This window comes from Phyllobates terribilis, unplaced genomic scaffold (genome assembly GCF_046119375.1).
Source record: "Phyllobates terribilis strain yellow unplaced genomic scaffold, ASM4611937v1 Scaffold_1__5_contigs__length_1240528914, whole genome shotgun sequence".
Lineage (NCBI taxonomy): Eukaryota > Metazoa > Chordata > Amphibia > Anura > Dendrobatidae > Phyllobates > Phyllobates terribilis.
The window spans coordinates 390,878,464-390,897,285 of NW_027362761.1; the positions used below are offsets into that span (position 1 = coordinate 390,878,464).

The following is an 18,822-nucleotide window of genomic DNA, read 5'->3' on the forward strand; positions in this document are numbered from 1 at the left end:
TGCTGCATCACTGCTAGTCTTCTCAGTGATAAGTTGTTGCTATGTTGTCCCTGATATTCATAAGCTTGAGCTATCCTTGCCCCCAACATTGATTGGCAGCTTTGTGTCTGTGCACAGTGAATGTACAAAGCTGCAAGAGTAGAGGTTAGACAGAGCTTATAATTAAGACGACTAGCAGAGCTGCAGCAGAAAAGATGTGATTTTATTCAAACTGGAGCAAGAAGCTTAGTAAATAACGCACTGCTGGAATCAGGATCTCTGTTCCTAATTTGTGTTGCGCTCAAATTAGTAAAAATAAACTGGATGACAAATTTCTTTTACATGCTTTGCATAAGACTAAAAAGACTAGGGCATCATTATAGATAAGAAAATCCATTAGATCAGAGGTGGGCAATTAATTTTCCTAATGGGCCATATGAGAGACCGTTCCTGTTGTGGAGGGCCAAACCAATAAGTTGCAATTAATTCTGCTCAATGTTAATATTAACATATTAATTTTAATTTTATTTATGGTATAACTTAACTTTAAGCAGAATTAAGTGAGCAGAAATAAGTATGCTGACATCCCCCTATATGCTATATGATCTGGCACAAAGCCCACTATATACCATAAGGCCCACCAACAGCCCCTTACTAGTGATGACTGAGCGAACGTGCTTGTCACTACTCGTTACTCACCCGAGCCTCACTGTTCTAGGGATGCTCGTTACTTGGTGAGTATTTTATGAATGTTCGGGCGGGAGCTTGAGTCCCCGCTCCGCATGTTTGAAGTTTTTTAGGCAGCCAAACATGCAGGAATTGCCTGCCAGTCACTGTAATGCCATGGCCATGTTGGTAGTGGCATTACTGTGATTGGCTGGCCGTGTTGCGTCATCAGGTCTATATAAGACCCGGGACCCTATGCTCATCACAGTCTACCCCAAACAGGCAGAGTAGGGAGAGCTGCAGCATAACGAGGGAGAGATTTTTATCAGCATTTAGGCAGGGATTCCACACCACATTTATTTATTTTATCTGCAACAACAGCCCTTGTAAAGGCTCATGACCGGGTACGGCCAGTACGGCTTTCTTACCGTATTTAACTGGTTCCACCTTCTCCAACGCTACACCTTACCCCCCCCACGAATAAAAACACTTCAATACAGGATTCTTTGGATAAATTTGGCCACAGCAGCCATTTTATTAACAAACAAACATTAACATATTAACCATAATAATAATGCCAGATAAATTAAGAGGGGAGGGTTCTTGGAGCTAATAGGTCTGGTTTTTAGAACACGAAAAAAATCCAACCGCCATCTTACCCTCAGCCGAGCACCACCAGCTCGAGGGCACCATACTTCCACAATACATGAAAGATTAATCACCTAAGAGCTCCCAGCGTAAAAACCCCGTCCAGAGCCCTGACCAAAAATTACCAGACCACCCCCCATGTAACTTCAAATTACCCGGAATTCTCGCAAATTCCTTGTATCAACAAATCCGTACCAACTCCAAGAACCCCACCCCCCGCCAACCACGCACAGCCCTGACACCTCAGGCTCGTGAGTGCCCCAACCCCAATAATGCCCTTTCGATCCCAACCTGTATTGCCAAAGCCCAGAGATCAATTCCGATGGCATTCAAATGAACACCATCAGCCATCCAAAAATTCCCCGTTCCGGACACTAAATCTAAATGTCTAATACTTACACCTCCATTCCTGGATACAAAGGCCCCTACGGCCCTATTCAACTTCACCCTCGCTCTATTGTTCCCTTTTCAAGAGCTCGCCGCCCTCCACTTCTGTCTAGGCATGATGTCTGACCACACCGTCAGCAACCCTGGAAAAATTGTCCATAGCCTCAAAAGATCAAACCGAATATTGTGAATTAACTCCCTAAGGGGCCTTGTTCCCAAATCGTTGCCACCGATATGAACCACCAAGATATCAGGTGCTCTATCCAACCGGGCCGCCTTGTGGAATTTTGACAAAAACCGACTCAACACCATCCCCCTAAAACCCAGCCAGCGGACAACAATCTGCTCCCTACCAAAACCCAGTTGCATACTGTCCGGCCTTAAACGGCCGGAATGCCCCCCAATGCACGAATGAATGTCCGAAAATCCAGACTAACAATGGACCAGCACCTAAAATGATTAACGAAAAAATATATTAACCAACTTGATAAACTACTTTTGCCATCGCCTTATCATAATTAATACCTCACATACGTAAGATAGCGGTCAGAATTCCACCTGCCGATGCGCTTTATCACCTCAGAACCCAAACCGCACCTATCTGCCTCTGACGCTGGCCCAATCCTAAACGAATGTGAGCCATAAAATTCGGGGCTAAGCCCCAACTTGAGAATCCCTTTTTTAAGTACTGCAGTAAACTGAAAATGGAACAAAAACGTTCCGTCTTCATGGCATAGAAGCGGGCCAACTCTTCCCGACCATACTTGCCAATATTCTTCCAAACATTTCCTTGGGCACATCATTGCCCCATCCACCTTGCCCAACACCACAAGCCTGCCTTTTCCAGCTTGATCCGTCTTAGAGTGTCTTAACCAAAAATCAATGCCCCCAACCCAATATCCCACATCCTCGGCCCGAAGTCCCCCCGCCCTGCTTTTACTTGGAGCCACCAACTCCCCAACTCGCATTGCGCCAAAGAAAGCTAACAAAAAAGCCAGCCTAAACAATGCCAACTCAAAACTAGAACTACAAATCGTCATTAATACTGCACCCAAACCCTCTAACGTAGTAAACGACACTGGTCTCCGTTTGTCCGGCATGTGTCTGCCCCTCCTGAAACACTTTAAAGCTTGCCTGACTAAAAAAAGATTTTGTAACGTCCCCTACTCCCTGCAATTTAAAACCGAACGCCAGCCCAGCCATGAACTTACTAACCCTTGACCCGGACCACCCAATCTCTGCCGCCTTACCAATCAGAAACAAAACCGCCAACCTTCTATCCTCATCACTTACAATTGGCCCCCATTCAGCCACCCAAGTTTTCCATACTCGCCATGTTGCCTCGTAAGCCTTCCTGCTCCTCCGTAATCAGTCGCCACAAGTGCGAAGGGCATTCGTCTCCACCATCCTCCGCCTCTGGCACCAGAGCCCGGATACGGTCCCACTGAAAATGAGATTCTAAAGAATTCTAAACACCCGGAACATGTACAGCCGAAATCCAAGCATTCAATTCAAGACACCTGAGCACGAGTTCCCTGAGCAGCTTAATGACCGCCACCACGGCCATATTGTCGCAATGAAAGCGTATTCTCCTATTCAAGAAAAATTCCCCCCAAATAGAAACTGCCACCACTATAGGGAACAACTCCAACAAGGCCAAGTTTTTTGTGTAACCCAACTGTTTCCACGATGTTGGCCACGCTCCAACACTCCACCTCCCCTTACAGTAAGCTCCGAAACCTGCACCGCCGGCTGCATCCGTATAGATTTCGCAATCAAAACTGTCAACGAAATCCTGCTGAATTAACAACCTCTCATTGTAATTCTCCAAAAAACATTTCCACACTTCCAAGTCATCTCTGTGGTCCCTATTCAACCGAATAAAATGATGCGGTGCCCTCACACCTGCAGTCACCCTGGACAACCTGCGACAAAAAATCCTGCCCATAGGCATAATTCTGCAAGCAAAATTCAACCTCCCCAACAGGGATTGCAACTCCTTCAACGTTACCTTATGCAAGCTCCCCACCCTGTTTACCTCCTGCTTCAGCATGAGCAATTTATCGTCCAGTAAACGACATTCCATCTTTTCAGAATCAATCAGAATACCTAAGAAACTCAACACAGTACAAGGCCTTCTGTTTTCTGTTCTGCCAGCGGAACGCCAAAACGCTTAGCCACCCAAAACATAGATGCTAACAAGTTCCCACAAACTAACGATTCTGGAGGACCTATAAACAAAAAATCATCCAAATAATGAATGAACAACTGTACACCTGCAAGGTCCCGTACCGCCCATTCCAAGAAAGTGCTAAAAGTTTCAAACAACGAACAAGAAATTGCACAACCCATGGGCAAACATCTATCTAGGTAGTACTCCTCACACCAAAAACACCCTAACAACAGAATGCTATCTGAGTGCACCGGAAGCAATCTGAACGCCGACTCAATGTCGGTCTTAGCCAACAACGACCCAGGCCCGTACCTACACACTGATTTTACTGCCGCATCAAATGATGTATACTCCACCGAACATAGTTCCTGATCAATACCATCATTCACCGAAAGCCCTTTTGGATATGACAAGTGCTGGATCAGGCGAAATTTATTCGGTACCTTCTTTGGCACAACTCCCAAAGGAGAAATAATCACACCCTCACCTGACAAACGACGAAAAGGACCAACTCCACCTCTTTAGACAACTTTGCACTGACCACGTCCGGATGCAACTGGGCCGACCTCAAATTTTTAAGTGAAAAAGGAACTTTATGTGCGGGTGGAGGAATCCTAAACCTTCTAAAAAACCATAACTAATAACATCCGCTTTTTCCCCGATCTGGATATCTACCTAGAAAGGGGGCCATCCCGGGAAGTTTCACTGGAGTCTCCCCAAAGACCAGGACCCACTGAAGGCTTCCCTTTTCCTTTCTTAAAACATTTAGAGGCCCCATGGGAACTCCCGTTACAATAGGAACACACATGTTTGAACTTACAACTGTTCCCGTACTTGCATTGACCATCATTAAACAGCCAACACATTCTCAATTTTTCTTTTCCGCCCTCCGCCCCCATGTTACCCCACCCCCGTGTCCAGATGATTGACTACCGCAGCCTCCGCTCCCGTGAAAGGACTGCCCATACCTGTCCGGAGCCATTACCTTAAGCCACAACCCTATGTCCTTCTGATCCCACTTAATTTTTGGCCTCACCATCATTCTCTGCCTGAACTGCTCATCGTAACGTAACCATGTCTGCCCCCCATATGTACGATGGGCCTCCCCTATAGAATCCAAATAACAAAATAAACCGGAGCAATTTTCCAGAAACTTCTGCTGCTATTCATTCCAGCCCTCTTGCACATGTCCTTCTTTTTATGATGTATTTTGTCTTGCCTTATACTTCTTGCTAATAAAATTTATACAATTTTTTATCTTCATAAAAAAACAAAAAAAAACAAAAAAAACTCCCTCTTTCTCTTTTTGTGTTATGCATACCTTTGGAGTTTTATATTCATAGTTGCACACAGTTAGTGGCTTTTACTGTGTGCTCCAGGGCAATATGCCTTTGGAATTTCTTGTTGTACTAAAAATACTGCACAGTTTTTTGAAGCAGAGAAATATCATACATACTTTGAAATGGGCAAGGCATGTGGTAAGGGATGGGGAAGTGGACGTGATTCTGATAGCGAGCACAGAGTCCGAGGCCATGTACAAGGTGAAACTGCGCCTGTTGCGGAAGCACAACAAACACACACATCATGTCTACCTAGCTTTCTGTCTCACTTTTATGGGGGCATGGAACACCACTCTTGAAGCCAGACTAGTGTGAAAAGGTTGTTGGTTGTATAGCAGATAATGCTTCCAGTCATTTTGCCGCCACCACCACCCTGTCTTCCACACAGTCCAGTCTCAGTAGCCGTGAGTCTGAACCACATTATCCTCACCTTGATTCTCCTTCCTCCCACCATGCCGAGTGCCCAGAGACAAGTGATCCCACACTTGGACACTCCGAAGAGCTAATCACATTTCCATTTATAGATTCTGACCTCTCAACTTGCCTGCTTCAAGCGGGACATGAAGAGCATGTAGCGATGCCTAAATATTTAAGCAGCCACGATCACAAGAAGGCAACGGTGGGAAAGTGAAATTACTGTCACAAGAGGTGGATGATGATGAGACACAATTCAGGAGGACCAGAGTGCAGAAGTGATCCCACACTTGGACGCTCCGAAGAGCTAATCACATTTCCTTTTATAGATTCTGACTAGTGTTGAGCGAGCACTAAAATGCTCGGGTGCTCGAAGCTCGGGCCGAGCTCACTGTGATACTCGGGTGCTCGACCAGAGCAACGAGCCCAATGTTAGTCTATGGGAGACCCGAGCATTTTTGCGGCGGCACCTCCGGCAGTCTGTAGAAAGCCTAAAAAGTGCCCAAAACTATAGTGACAGCATGGGGGCAGCATGGGGATCGCCCCAGGAAGCATTTCTGACCCCCAGGTCACTGCTGTCAACAACGTGGTCAGAGGTATTAAGCCACTTTTACGGGCTCACAATAAAACGTTCAAAAACTAAACTGAAACTGCTTTCCTGTGAAATATGTTAAGGAATTTCCTTTCCAGGGTAAAGACTTGTGTATAAGGTGAAATAAATAACCAAAAACAAAAATACTCCTCCACACCTTGGGCTATGTTCACAAGTAGCATTTTTCATGCGTTTTTGCACTTTTGTATTGTTTTCAACCGTGACAAATGCATTCACCCGGAAATGTCATTTTAACATTTTACAACCTTATCTGGCCATGTGCTGTGTGACGCATGCATACAGTGCTGAAAAGACATGGGAACAGCATGGGGAAGACCCCTGGAAGCATCTCTGACTCCCAGGTCACTACCTAAAAGTGTGCCCATCAGAAGTGATCCTTGCCGCATCAGAAGTAAACAATTTATCGGAGGAAATGCAGAGTGTTAAAGTAAACCCTCCGCTAAATATCACCCACCTAACCCAGGAGGAAGTTCAGAAACACCTAAATAATATCAAAATAGACAAGTCACCAGGCCCAGATGACATACACCCCCGGGTACTAAAAGAATTAAGTAATGTGATAGACAGGCCGCTGTATCTTATATTCAAGCACTCTTTATGGACAGGGACTGTCCCACTAGACTGGCGCCAAGCAAATGTGGTACCAGTATTCAAAAAGGGGTCTAAAAGTGACCATGGGAACTATAGACCAGTCAGGTTAACGTCTGTTGTGGGTAAATTGTTTGAAGGATTTCTTAGAGATGCTATTGTAGAATATCTTAATGATAATAGCTGTCTAACTCCATATCAACATGGATTCATGAGGGATTCCTCCTGCCAAACAAACCTGATCGCCTTCTACGAGGAGGTGAGCTCACAGCTGGACCGGGGAGAGTCAGTGGATGTTGTATACCTTGGCTTCTCCAAAGCGTTTGATACCGTGCCACACAAAAGGTTGGTATATAAAATGAGAATGCTTGGTCTGGGGGATAATGTGTGCAAGTGGGTAAATAGCTGGCTGAGTGATAGAAAGCAGAGGGTGGTTATCAATGGAGTAAGCTCAGGGTGTGTCAGGGTTACTAGCCTCAAGGGTCTGTCTTGGGCCCTATATTATTTAATATATTTATTAATGATCTAGTGGAAGGGTTGCATAGTAAAATAGCAATATTTGCAGATGATACTAAACTTTGTAAAGTAGTTAATACAGATGAGGATAGGGCACAGCTACAGGAGGATTTAGATAAATTGGGGAGTTGGGCCAAAAAATGGCAAATGGGGTTCAATGCCGATAAATGTAAGGTCATGCACATGGGAAAGAAAAACAGCAGTCAACCATACATATTAAATGCGAAACCGTTGGGGAAATCTGACATGGAGAAGGACCTGGGCGTCTTGGTTTATAGCAAATTAAATTGGAGTGCCTAGTGTCAGGCAGCAGCTGCGAAGGCAAATAGAGTCATGGCATGCATCAGAAGAGGAATAGGGGCATATGATGAGAACATTGTTCTTCCTCTGTATAAAGCGCTGGTAAGGCCGCACTTAGAATATTGTGCACAGTTCTGGGCTCCGGTGCTCAGGAAAGACATATTGGAGCTAGAGAGGGTACAAAGGAGGGCGACTAAGGTAATAAAGGGAATGGAGGGACTAGAATACCCAGAGAGGTTGTCAAAATTAGGCCTATTTACGTTGGAAAAGAGAAGGCTTAGGGGAGACCTCATAAACATGTATAAATACATCAGGGGGCAGTACAGAGATCTCTCCCATGACCTGTTTATACCAAGGATGGTGACAAAGACGAGGGGGCACACTATGCGTCTGGAGGAAAGGAGGTTCCTGCACCAGCATAGAAGGGGATTCTTTACGGTCAGAGCCGTGAGACTCTGGAACTCTCTGGGAGAGGAAGTGGTGATGTCCAACGCACTTAAAGAGTTCAAGAGAGGCCTGGACGCCTTTCTTGAGAACAATAAAATTACATCTTATGCTTAGTTAATTAATCCAGGGATTTAATCTGACTGCCAGATTGGTGTCGGGAAGTGAATTTTTCCTCAATGATGTAAATTGGCCTATACCGCATGGGTTTTTTTTGCCTTCCCCTGGATCAACGCTGCGGAATAGCTGCAGTGCACAAGAAATAGGCTGAACTGGATGGACGCTTGTCTTTTTTCGGCCTTATAAACTATGTAACTATGTAGAAGATGCAGACTTGCAACTATCCCCGTGCAAGTCCTTGTCCCAGGGCAGTGTTCAATTGTACCTTCCCCATTCCTTGCAATGCAAGCGCAAATATGCAGCCAACCATCCACCCACCCGGAGGCTGCAATACCATACTGCTAGCTTTCACTTGAAATGGGGCCTTTTAGTTTGGAGGAGGCCGAAGCTGGCCACTACCTCATGGCTGATTCGGCAGCGAGGTATCCATACTCAGTTCCCAGCCGCCTGGTGGCCGGGTGTCCACACTCGGTCCCCAGCCGCCAGGGGGCGGCCGGGTGTTCATACTCGGTCCCCAGCCGCCCTGCTGCCGGGTGTCCTCACACGGTCCCCAGCCGCCCCCATTTCTCCTGTCACCTTCCCACACACTTTTCTTAGCCTAGCCTGCTTTAGGGCCGCATTGGACGAGCCCACCAGAGAACCAGACTCCTCCGGTGGGCCCTGGCTTCTCCATCAGGGGAGTTGAGAGTGCCAAGGTGAGGAGCATGATGATGATGATAGAAGTTAGCATCTGCTTTATTTTCTTGGAATGCAAGCGCATGTATGTAGTAGCCGCTAGGCCTGAGGTGGTCAGCGTTTTGGCACATATCCTACCTCCTCCGAGGATTGCTGGATGTTTTCCTGCTACTATCCCAGTTCTATGACTCCTGTTAAAACAAAGCTTCAGGTGATAAATGATGGATGAGGTGGTGGCAAAGGAGAAAGAGCAGGAGGAACAGGGACCATTCACATCAATATCAGGCCAGTCAACCACACATGTCTTGTAGGATATGTTTCTGTAACAAAAGGAGCAGGTAGGCTACACAGTTATAGGGCATACAGTGAGTGCAATGCCTACCAAAAATTTTGAGGCACTCTAATGCCCCTTGGAAATGACATGGAGGTCAGAGGGACTTAACTAAACCGTTTTTTCCATTTATAGCAACTGCGTCTCCTGTACACTGTTGGCCTAAGCAGTGAATGGAAGGCTTTCCAAAAATTATGAGGAACTGCAATGCCCCTTGAAACAGACGTGGATTGCAGCATACTAAAAACCTTCTACCCATTATTGGGGAGTGGGTCTCCCTTAGTTTTCGCCTTTGCATTGAAAAGCAAAAGCTGACTAAAATTAGGAGGAAATGCAGTGCCCGTTGGAAGAGTCGTAGAGGTTAGAGGTAATTAAAAACAACATTTCAATGCCCCTTGGAAGAGCTGTGGAGTTCAGAGTGGTTTAAGAATATGCTTTTAATGCCCCTTTGAAGAGACGTGGAGGTCACAGTAGCTTAACAAGACGGTTTTAATGCCCCTTGGAAAAGTGGTGGAGATCACAGTAGCTTAACAAAACGGTTTCAAAGCCCCTCGGAAGAGATGTGGAGGTCGCAGTAGCTTAACAAGATGGTTTTAATGCCCCTTGGAAAAGTGGTGGAGGTTGCAGTAGCTTAACAAGACGGTTTTAATGCCCCTTTCAAGAGCCATACAGTACAGCATCTTAAAAACATTATTCCCATTATTGGGGAGTGGGTCTCCCATAGTCTTTGCTTATGCCTTCCAAGAAAAAGCTGCCAAAAATTAGGACAGAGGAACTTTCAATGCCCCTTACAAGAGCCATGCACTACAGCATATTACAAACATTATTCCCATTATTGGGGAGTGGGTCTCCCATAGTTTTTGCTTATGCCTTCCACGCAAAATCTGCCAAAAATTAGGACAGAGGAACTTGCAATGCCCCTTACAAGAGCCATGCAGTATAGCATATTACAAACATTATTCCCATTATTGGGGAGTGGGTCTCCCATAGTCTTTGCTTATGCCTTCCAAGCAAAAGCTGCCAAAAATTAGGAGGAAATGCAATGCCCGTTCGAAGAGTTGTGGAGGTTAGAGTTGATTAAAAACAACATTTCAATGCCCCTTGGAAGAGCTGTGGAGTTCAGAGTGTTTTAACAAGACGCTTTTAATGCCCCCCGGAAGAGACGTGGAGGTCGCAGTAGCTTAACAAGATGCTTTTCATGCCCCTTGAAAAAGTGGTGGAGGTTGCAGTAGCTTAACAAGACGGTTTTAATGCCCCTCGGAAGAGACGTGGAGGTCGCAGTAGCTTAGCAAGATGGTTTTAATGCCCCTTGGAAAAGTCATGGAGGTCACAGTAGCTTAATAAGATGGTTTTAATGCCCCTTACAAGAGCCATACAGTACAGCATCTTAAAAATATTATTCCCATTATTAGGGAGTGGGTCTCCCACAGTCTTTGCTTATGCCTTCCAAGCAAAAGCTGCCAAAAATAAGGACGGAGGAACTTTCAATAATGGCAATACGGAACACGGTCACCCTGGTGGTATAGTGGTGGTGGAGGATGAGGATAATGAGAAGAACATAAAACAGCCGAAATGAGGAAGCATATACCCATGTGTGGGTGTGAAGCGGTGCATGTGAATACACCTCCTGAAATAAAACATTGGATTTGACTTTATGTTACTCTGCTGTCATTTGGTGGTGATGAGAAGTCTGGCCCAATCCAGCCCTTGTTCATTTTGATAAGGGTCAGCTTGTCAGCATTGTCAGTTGACAGGCGAGTGCGCTTATCAGTTATAATTCCCCCAGCGGCACTAAAAACACGCTCCGATAACACGCTAGTGGCAGGGCAGGCCAGGACCTCCAAGGCGTACAGAGTGAGTTCATTCCAAGTGTCCAGCTTGGATACCCAATAATTAAAAGGCACAGAGGAAGATACTCCCTCACTATCTTTTGAAACTTTCCACTCCTTGTGAGAGTACCCCGCGCCTCAGGGTCTGTCCGAAGGGAGGGTCTGAGAAAACTGTCCCAGAACGTTGACAGTGTTCCCCTGCCTCTGCTGGATTGGAGTTGCATCTCTCTCGCATGTTCGCCTTGATTGGGCAACGAACTGTGACCTCTGCCGCTAGCGTGTTCAGATGGGAATTTTTTTAACAGTTCTGCAGCAAGGGCTTTCTGGTACTGCCCCATTTTTGTAGACCTCTCCACCTAAGGAATAAGAGAGTGAAAGTTCTCCTTGTAGCGGGGGTCTAACAGTGTCACCAACCAGTAATGACTGTCACCCAACATTTTCACAATGCGAGGGTCACGGTTAAGGCAGCGAAACATAAAGTCAGCCATGCGTGCCAGACTGGTAACGGGCAAGACTTCCATGTCCTCACCAAGATGACGACTGACCATGCTCTCCACCTCCTCCTCCTCCTCCCCCCTGTCCTCAGGCCATCCACGCTGAACCGACGGTATGACAGTTGTACAGGTACTACCATCTACAGTGCATGATACCAGCTCCTGTTCTTCCTCCTCCTCTCCCTCATTGTCCCCCAATGCACGTTGGGATGAGATGAGGCTGGGCTGTGTGTAATCAACCACTACGGCTTCTTGATCCATCTCATGATACTCTGGCTGCAATGCCTCCTCTTTAATTCGCTGCAGAGAGCGTTGCAAAAGACAGACAAGTGGAATGCTGACGCTAATGATGGCGTCATCGCCACTCACCATCTTGGTGGACTCCTCAAAGTTTGTCAAGATGGTACATATGTCAAACATCCAGGTCCACTCCTGAGGTCTTATGTGTGGAGTGTGACCTGAATATCGACGGCCTTGTTGCAGCTGGTACTCCACAACTGCTCTCTTCTGCTCACAAATCCTTTGCAACATGTGGAGGGTAGAGTTCCAATGTGTGGGGACATCACACACCAGTCGGTGTGATGGAAGCTGCAAACGCTGCTGCAACACAGCAAGAGCGGCGGAAGCTGTAGCCGACTTGCGAAAATGAGCTGACAGGCGGTGTACTTTGACGAGCAGATCTGGCAACTCGGGGTACGATTTAAGAAACCGCTGAACCGCGAGGTTAAGCCCATGAGCCAGGCATTGTACGTGTGTGATCTCGCCTCGCTTCAGAGCCGCCACCAGGTTACGGCCATTGTCGCACACGACCATGCCTGGATGTAGGTTCAGCGGTCTCAGCCACAGATCTGCCTGCTCTTTCACAGCTGTCCACAACTCACAAGCAGTGTGAGGTTTCTCACCTAAGCTTATGAGTTTCAGCACAGCCTGTTGCCGCTTGGCGGAGGCAGTACTGCAGTGCTTCCAGCTTGTAACTGATGTGGTGATATCTGAAATGGAGGCTGAACATGAGGAGGAGGAGGAGGATGATGCGCAGGAGCTGTACACTGTGGGGGCAACTCTGACTGACATAGGGCCCGCAATCCTCGGTGTGGGGAGGATGTGTTCCGTCCCAAGGTCCGACTGGGTCCCGGCTTCCACTATGTTTACCCAGTGTGCCGTCAGGGAGATGTACCGTCCCTGGCCACAAGCACTTGTCCACGTGTCCGTTGTCAGGTGGACTCTCCCAGTAACTGCGTTGTTGAGGGCACTGCAGATGTTTTGGGACACGTGCTTGTGTAGTGCGGGGATGGCACACCGGGCAAAATAGTGTCGGCTTGGGACCGAGTACCGAGGGACGGCCACCGCCATAAGGTTGTGGAAGGATTCCGTCTCCACCAGCCTAAAAGGCAGCATTTCCAACGCAAGCAGTCGTGAAATGTGCGAATTTAGGACTGTGGCCTGTGGGGCGTTAGCTGCGAATTTCCGCTTTCGTTCAAAGGTCTGGGATATGGACAATTGAACACTGCGGTGGGACGTGGACGTGGACGTTGATTCTGTTTCTTGAGAAACTGCCATAACAAGTGAAGACTGAGAGGAGGGGGCATCTTTGCATGCAGTATGGACAGGGGATTGCCTTGCACACACAACAGGGGGTTCTATTGCACGCACAACAGCAGAAGAAGCAGTGGTGACACCCGTTGACCCTGGTCGTGGACACTGGGGTTCACCCTACAAAGTCGGGTGCTTTGCTGCCATGTGCCTGATCATGCTGGTGGTGGTCAGGCTGGTAGTTTTGTCACCCCTGCTGATGCTGGCATGGCAGGTGGTACAAATGGCCTTTTTGGGGTTATCAGCAGAGTCTTTAAAAAAATTTCAGACTCTGCAAGACCTACAGGTTGTACTGGCAACGTCCCTCATGTTGGTGTTATGGGGAACTGTTGCCTGCCTTCTGTGTGCGGCCACCACACTACTTCTTCCTGCCTGTTGGGGTACTCTGCCTCCCTCACCCTGTGTGCTGCTGTCCTCGCTCTGCATGTCCTCCTGCCATGTTGGGTCAGTTACTAGATCATCCACCACCTCCTCCTCTTCCACCTGCACACCACGATCCTCCTCCTCACTTCCTGGCAATTGTGTCTCGTCATCGTCCACCTCTTGTGACAAATAGCCATCGTCCACTTCCTGTGGCCATGGCTGTTCAAATATTTGGGCATCGCTACATGGGATCTCCTCTTCCACCACTTCAAGTGGAGCAGGCGAGGGGCACAATTCTGGAAATGGACCAGTGAACGGCTCTTCAGAGTGTCCAAGTGTGGGATCAGTTGCTGTTTGACGACACTCGGCATGGTGGGAGGAAGGAGCATCAGGGTGAGGAGTATGCGGTCGAGACTCAAGGCTACTAAGATTTGACCGTGTGGAAGACTGACCGGAGGTGGTGTTGCCCAGGTAACTGGAAGTATTATCTGCTATCCAATTAATAACCTGTTCACACTGATCAGGTCGCAATTCTGGTGTTGTTCTGTGCTTCCCTAGTAATTCGGTCAAGAAGTGGGAGCGAGAAGATGTGGCTGTTGGTTGTGGCACATTTTCACCTTGGCCATGGCCCCGTACTCTGCACGCACCATCACCAGAACGTCCAGTTCCACGTCCCTTGCCACGCGCCTTGCCCATTGTAAATCAAGTAAAATAGCTTACACTCACACTATCAATGGAAAAAGGGTAATAAAAAGGAGATTAGAACCGTGGAAGAGGAAAACCACAGTTCTATTTCTCTGGCCTACACCCAACTCTTTAAAACAATCTGAACATTCAGGGAGAAACTGTTACTGTTTTTCTTTACGGAAAGAATACCAAAAGCTGGATAATAGAGATTTTTTAACGTGGAACGGCAAAACCACAGTTAGAATTTAATGGTGTATACCAGACTCTTTTAAACAGACATATTTGTGTCTGAACAATCAGGAGACACTATTACTGTTTTTCTTTACGGAAAAAATACCAAAAGCTGGATAATAGATTTTTTTTACCATGGAATGGCAAAACCACAGTTATAATTTACTGGTGTATACCAGACTTTTTTAAATAGATATATTTGCGGCTGAACAGTGAGCGACACACTCAAACTGTTTTTTTTAGGTAAAAATGGCCCAAAAGTGGATAATACAGAGGTTTGAACCGTGGAGCTACAAAACCACACTTCTATTGCTCTGGCCTACACCAGACTCTTTTAAACAGATATATTTGTGTCTGAACAATCAGGAGACACTATTACTGTTTTTCTTTATGGAAAAAATACCAAAAGCTGGATAATAGACTTTTTTCACCGTGGAATGGCAAAACCACAGTTATAATTTACTGGTGTATACCAGACTTTTTTAAATAGATATATTTGCGGCTGAACAGTGAGCGACACACTCAAACTGTTTTTTTAAGGTAAAAGTGTCCCAAAAGTGGATAATACAGAGATTTGACCCGTGGAACTGCAAAACCACGCTTCTATTTCTCGAGCCTACACCAGACTCTTTTAAACAGATATATTTGTGTCTGAACTGTCACAGACACACTTTTTTTGGGGGGGGGGTGGGGCACACCAAACAGTTAATAAGACGGGTATTTGTACAGTGTGAAGGAGGAAAAAAAAAATGAGGATTTAGATGAAAAAAAAAGGATTTTTCCTGGACCCCCAGGACCTGGAGCTAAGTCTCGAAATTTCAGCAACAGGAGCACACAGGACTGTAATGTAGCGTTTGCTGGTATAACCACTGCGTCTCCTATACAGCCTGCCTGCCTGCCTGATATCTGGGATGATATTAGTCCTGAGAAGGACTGTTTGTTTGATTTGGCAGCCTTTACAGACCCTACACTAACTATTTTGCAGTATATCTCTCTCCCTAAATCAGCAGCGCTGTCCCTACACTGTCTGATCCCAGCCGTCTGCGTCCAAGATGGCGGCGCCCAGTTTTAAATACTCGAGGTGAAGCTGTGCGGCCAGCCAATCAATGTAATGCCCATAACCAACATGGCTGCGGCATTACAGTGACTGGCTGGCAATCCCTGCATGTTCATTGGCTCTGTAAAGAGCGCCAAACATGCAGGGCAGAGACCCGAGCTCCCGCCCGAGTAATCCGGAAATGCTCTGTGCTCGCCGAACATCCCGAGTAGCGTGATGCTCGGGCGAGTACCAAGCAGTGTCGAGCATAATTCTGACCTTTCAATTTGCCTGCTTCAAGCAGGACATGAAGAGATCACATGTAAAGATGCCCAAATATTTGAGCAGCCACGATCACAAGAAGGCGACAGTGGGAAAGTGAAATTACTGTCACAAGAGGTGGATGATGATGAGACACAATTGCCAGCAAGTCAGGAGGAGGACCAGAGTGCGGAAGATGAAGACGAGGTGGTGGACGATGAAGTCCCTGATCCATCCTGAAAAGGTGACTTGCAGGCTGTGGTCAGCAGCACAGAGGGGGAGGGATCCGTAGTTCCATAACAGGCAGGAAGAGGCAGTGGGGTGGCCAGAGACACAAGGTGTGCACCAGTTCCCCAGAACACCAACATGATGAAAATTTCCAGTCCAAGGGTTAGGTCTCCCCGAGTCTGACACTTTTTAAAAGACTGTCCAGTTAACCCAAAAAGGCCATTTGCAACATCTGTCTGCCAAGCCAGCATCAGCAGGGCAAGCACAACTACCTGCCTGACCACCACAATCACGCTCAGGCACATGACAGAAGAACACCCGACTAGTTGGGTTGAATGCCAGGGTCCAGAAACAGTGTCTGCGGGTGACACTGCTGCCTCTTCCCCTTTTGTACGTGCCCACCAATCCCCTGTCCATGATGCAGGCAAAGATGCCTCCGACCCTGCACAATTGCAACCACCGTCAGCAACCCCGTCCACGTCATGGTCCCAGTGCAGTGTTCAGTTGTCCCTACCCCAGTCCTTGGAATACAAGCGCAAATACGCAGCCACCAACCCACAGGTCAAAATACTAAACAGCCACATTTCCAGACTGCATACCCTGGAAATGTTGCCTTTAAGGCTTGTGGAAATGGATGCTTACCACAACCTCATGGCAGCGACCGTCCCTTGTTACTCGGTACTCGTTCCCCAGTCAACACTTTTTTTCCGGATGTGCCGTACCAGCTTTCCACAAGCACATGTCCCAGAAAATTACCTGTGCTCTCACCAACACAGTTACTGGGAAGGTCCACTTAACCACGGACACGTGGACAAGTGCTTGTGGCCAGGGTTGCTACATTTCCCTGATGGCACACTGGATGTATATTGTGGAAGCCGGGACCCAGTCGTACCATGGGACAGAATATGTCCTCCCAACACCGAGGACTGCGGACCCTGGTTCTTCTACAGCAGTTCCTGCAAATTCTCCTCCTCCTCCTAAGTCTCCATCTCTGAAATGACAACATCAATCACAAGCTGGAAGCACTGCAGCACTGCCCTGGCCAAGTGGCAACAGGCTCTGCTGAAGCTATTCTACTTAGGTGACAAAGCTAACACCACTGCAGAATTGTTGAAAGGTCTAACAGACCAGATTGATCAGTGACTCTCGCCCCTGAACTTACAGCCAGACATGGTTGTGTGTGACAATGGCAGTAACCTGGTGGCAGCTATGAAGCTTGGTAACCTCACATACGTACCATGCCTGGCCCACGTGCTCAATTTAGTGGTTCAGCAGTTTCTCAAAACCTACCCTGATCAGCCTGAGCTGCTTGTGAAAGTATGCCGCATGTGTGCACATTTCCGCAAGTCAGCTACAGCTTCCGCCGCCCTTGCAGTGCTTCAGCTGCATTTGCAACTTCCAGCTTACCGACTAGTGTGCGATGTCACCACGCTTTGGAACTCAACGTTACATATGTTGGTAAGGCTTTGTGAGCAGCAGAGGGCAGTTGTTGAGTACCAGCTACAACACATCCGTCAGTATTCCGGTCAGCCGCTGCACATAAAAGCTGATGTGGGCTTGGATGTCTGACATCTGTGCAGTTCTCCAAAACATTGAGGACTCCACCAAGATGGTGAGTGGCGATGATACCATAATCAGGATCACCATCCCACTTTACTGTCTACTGAAACGCTCGCTGCTCACAATTAAAGAGGAGACTTTGCAGGTGGGGCAAGTTGAGGTGGAGAAAGAAACTATACAAGGTGATGCTACACAGCCCAGCTTCATCTCATCTTCTCATTGAGGATTGGGTGATAATGAGTAGTGATGGGCGAGCACTTAAATGCTCGGGTGCTTGTTGCTCGTGTCAAGAAAATTGGAATGCTCGAGTGCTCGGCCCAAGCAACAAGCCCAATGTAAGTCTATGGAAAACTCGAGCATTTTTCCAGGAGCTCCCCCCGGCTGTCTGCAAAGGGACTAGAAATTGCCCAAATCAATGGGAATAGTGCTTTAATGACATGGGAACAGCATGGGGAAGACCCCTGGAAGCATTTCTGACTCCCAGGTCACTGCTGTGAACAATATTGTAGGAGTATTACGCCACTTTTATGCACTCACAATAAAACATACAAAAACAAAACTAAAATGGAGTTTCCTGGGAAATATGTTAAGGAACATCCTTTGCAGGGTAATGACTTGTATATAAGGCAAAATAAATAACCAAAAACAAAAATGGTCCTCCACACCTTGAGCTATGTTCACACATAGCGTTTTTGATGCGTTTTTGCACTTTTGCATTGCTTTCAACCAAGACTCACTGGAAAATGTCATTTTAACATTTTACAACCTTATCTGGCCATGTGGTGTGTGACACATCATCAGACACATCCTGTTTCATTTATGATGGAGGGACTCTGGAAGTCACAAAGCCTATTTTTATATGGGCAACAGACGACCCTTTCTATTCTTAAAGGGCCAGCAGTCGGCCCTCGTTATTGTTAGAGAGCCATCAGCCGGCTATGCTTTGTTGTTCTCATTATTAACGAGTGGGTCTCCTATACTATTATTGCGTATGCAGTGACTGCAAGGGCTGCCAAAAATTTGGACGCACATAACCCAATACCCCTTTGAAAAGACATAGAGGAGGGTATCAGTAAAAAATAATGTTCCCATTATAAAGTAGCGGGTCTCCTGTAGTGGTAATGCTGATGCTGTGACTGCAAGGCCTGAAAAAATTTGGGAAAAACCCCACCACCAATTTAAAGACACATAGAGCAGGGCCACAGTAATGACATGGTCCCATTACAAAGGAGCAGTTCTGCTATACAGTTATAGGGTATGCAGTGAGTTCAACAGTACTTTAACAAGCTGATCCGGCAGCTCCGGGTAAGATTTGAGAAACCACTGAATCATGAGGTTAAGCACATGGG

The 18,822-nt window shown here is 46.9% G+C and overlaps 1 long non-coding RNA gene across 1 annotated transcript in view; it reads left to right on the plus strand.

Annotated features, from left to right (window-relative positions):
- Window positions 1-18,822, plus strand: part of LOC141167447 (uncharacterized) — a 210,271-nt gene that overhangs the window by 76,501 nt on the left and 114,948 nt on the right. The gene's annotated exons all lie outside the window — the stretch shown is intronic.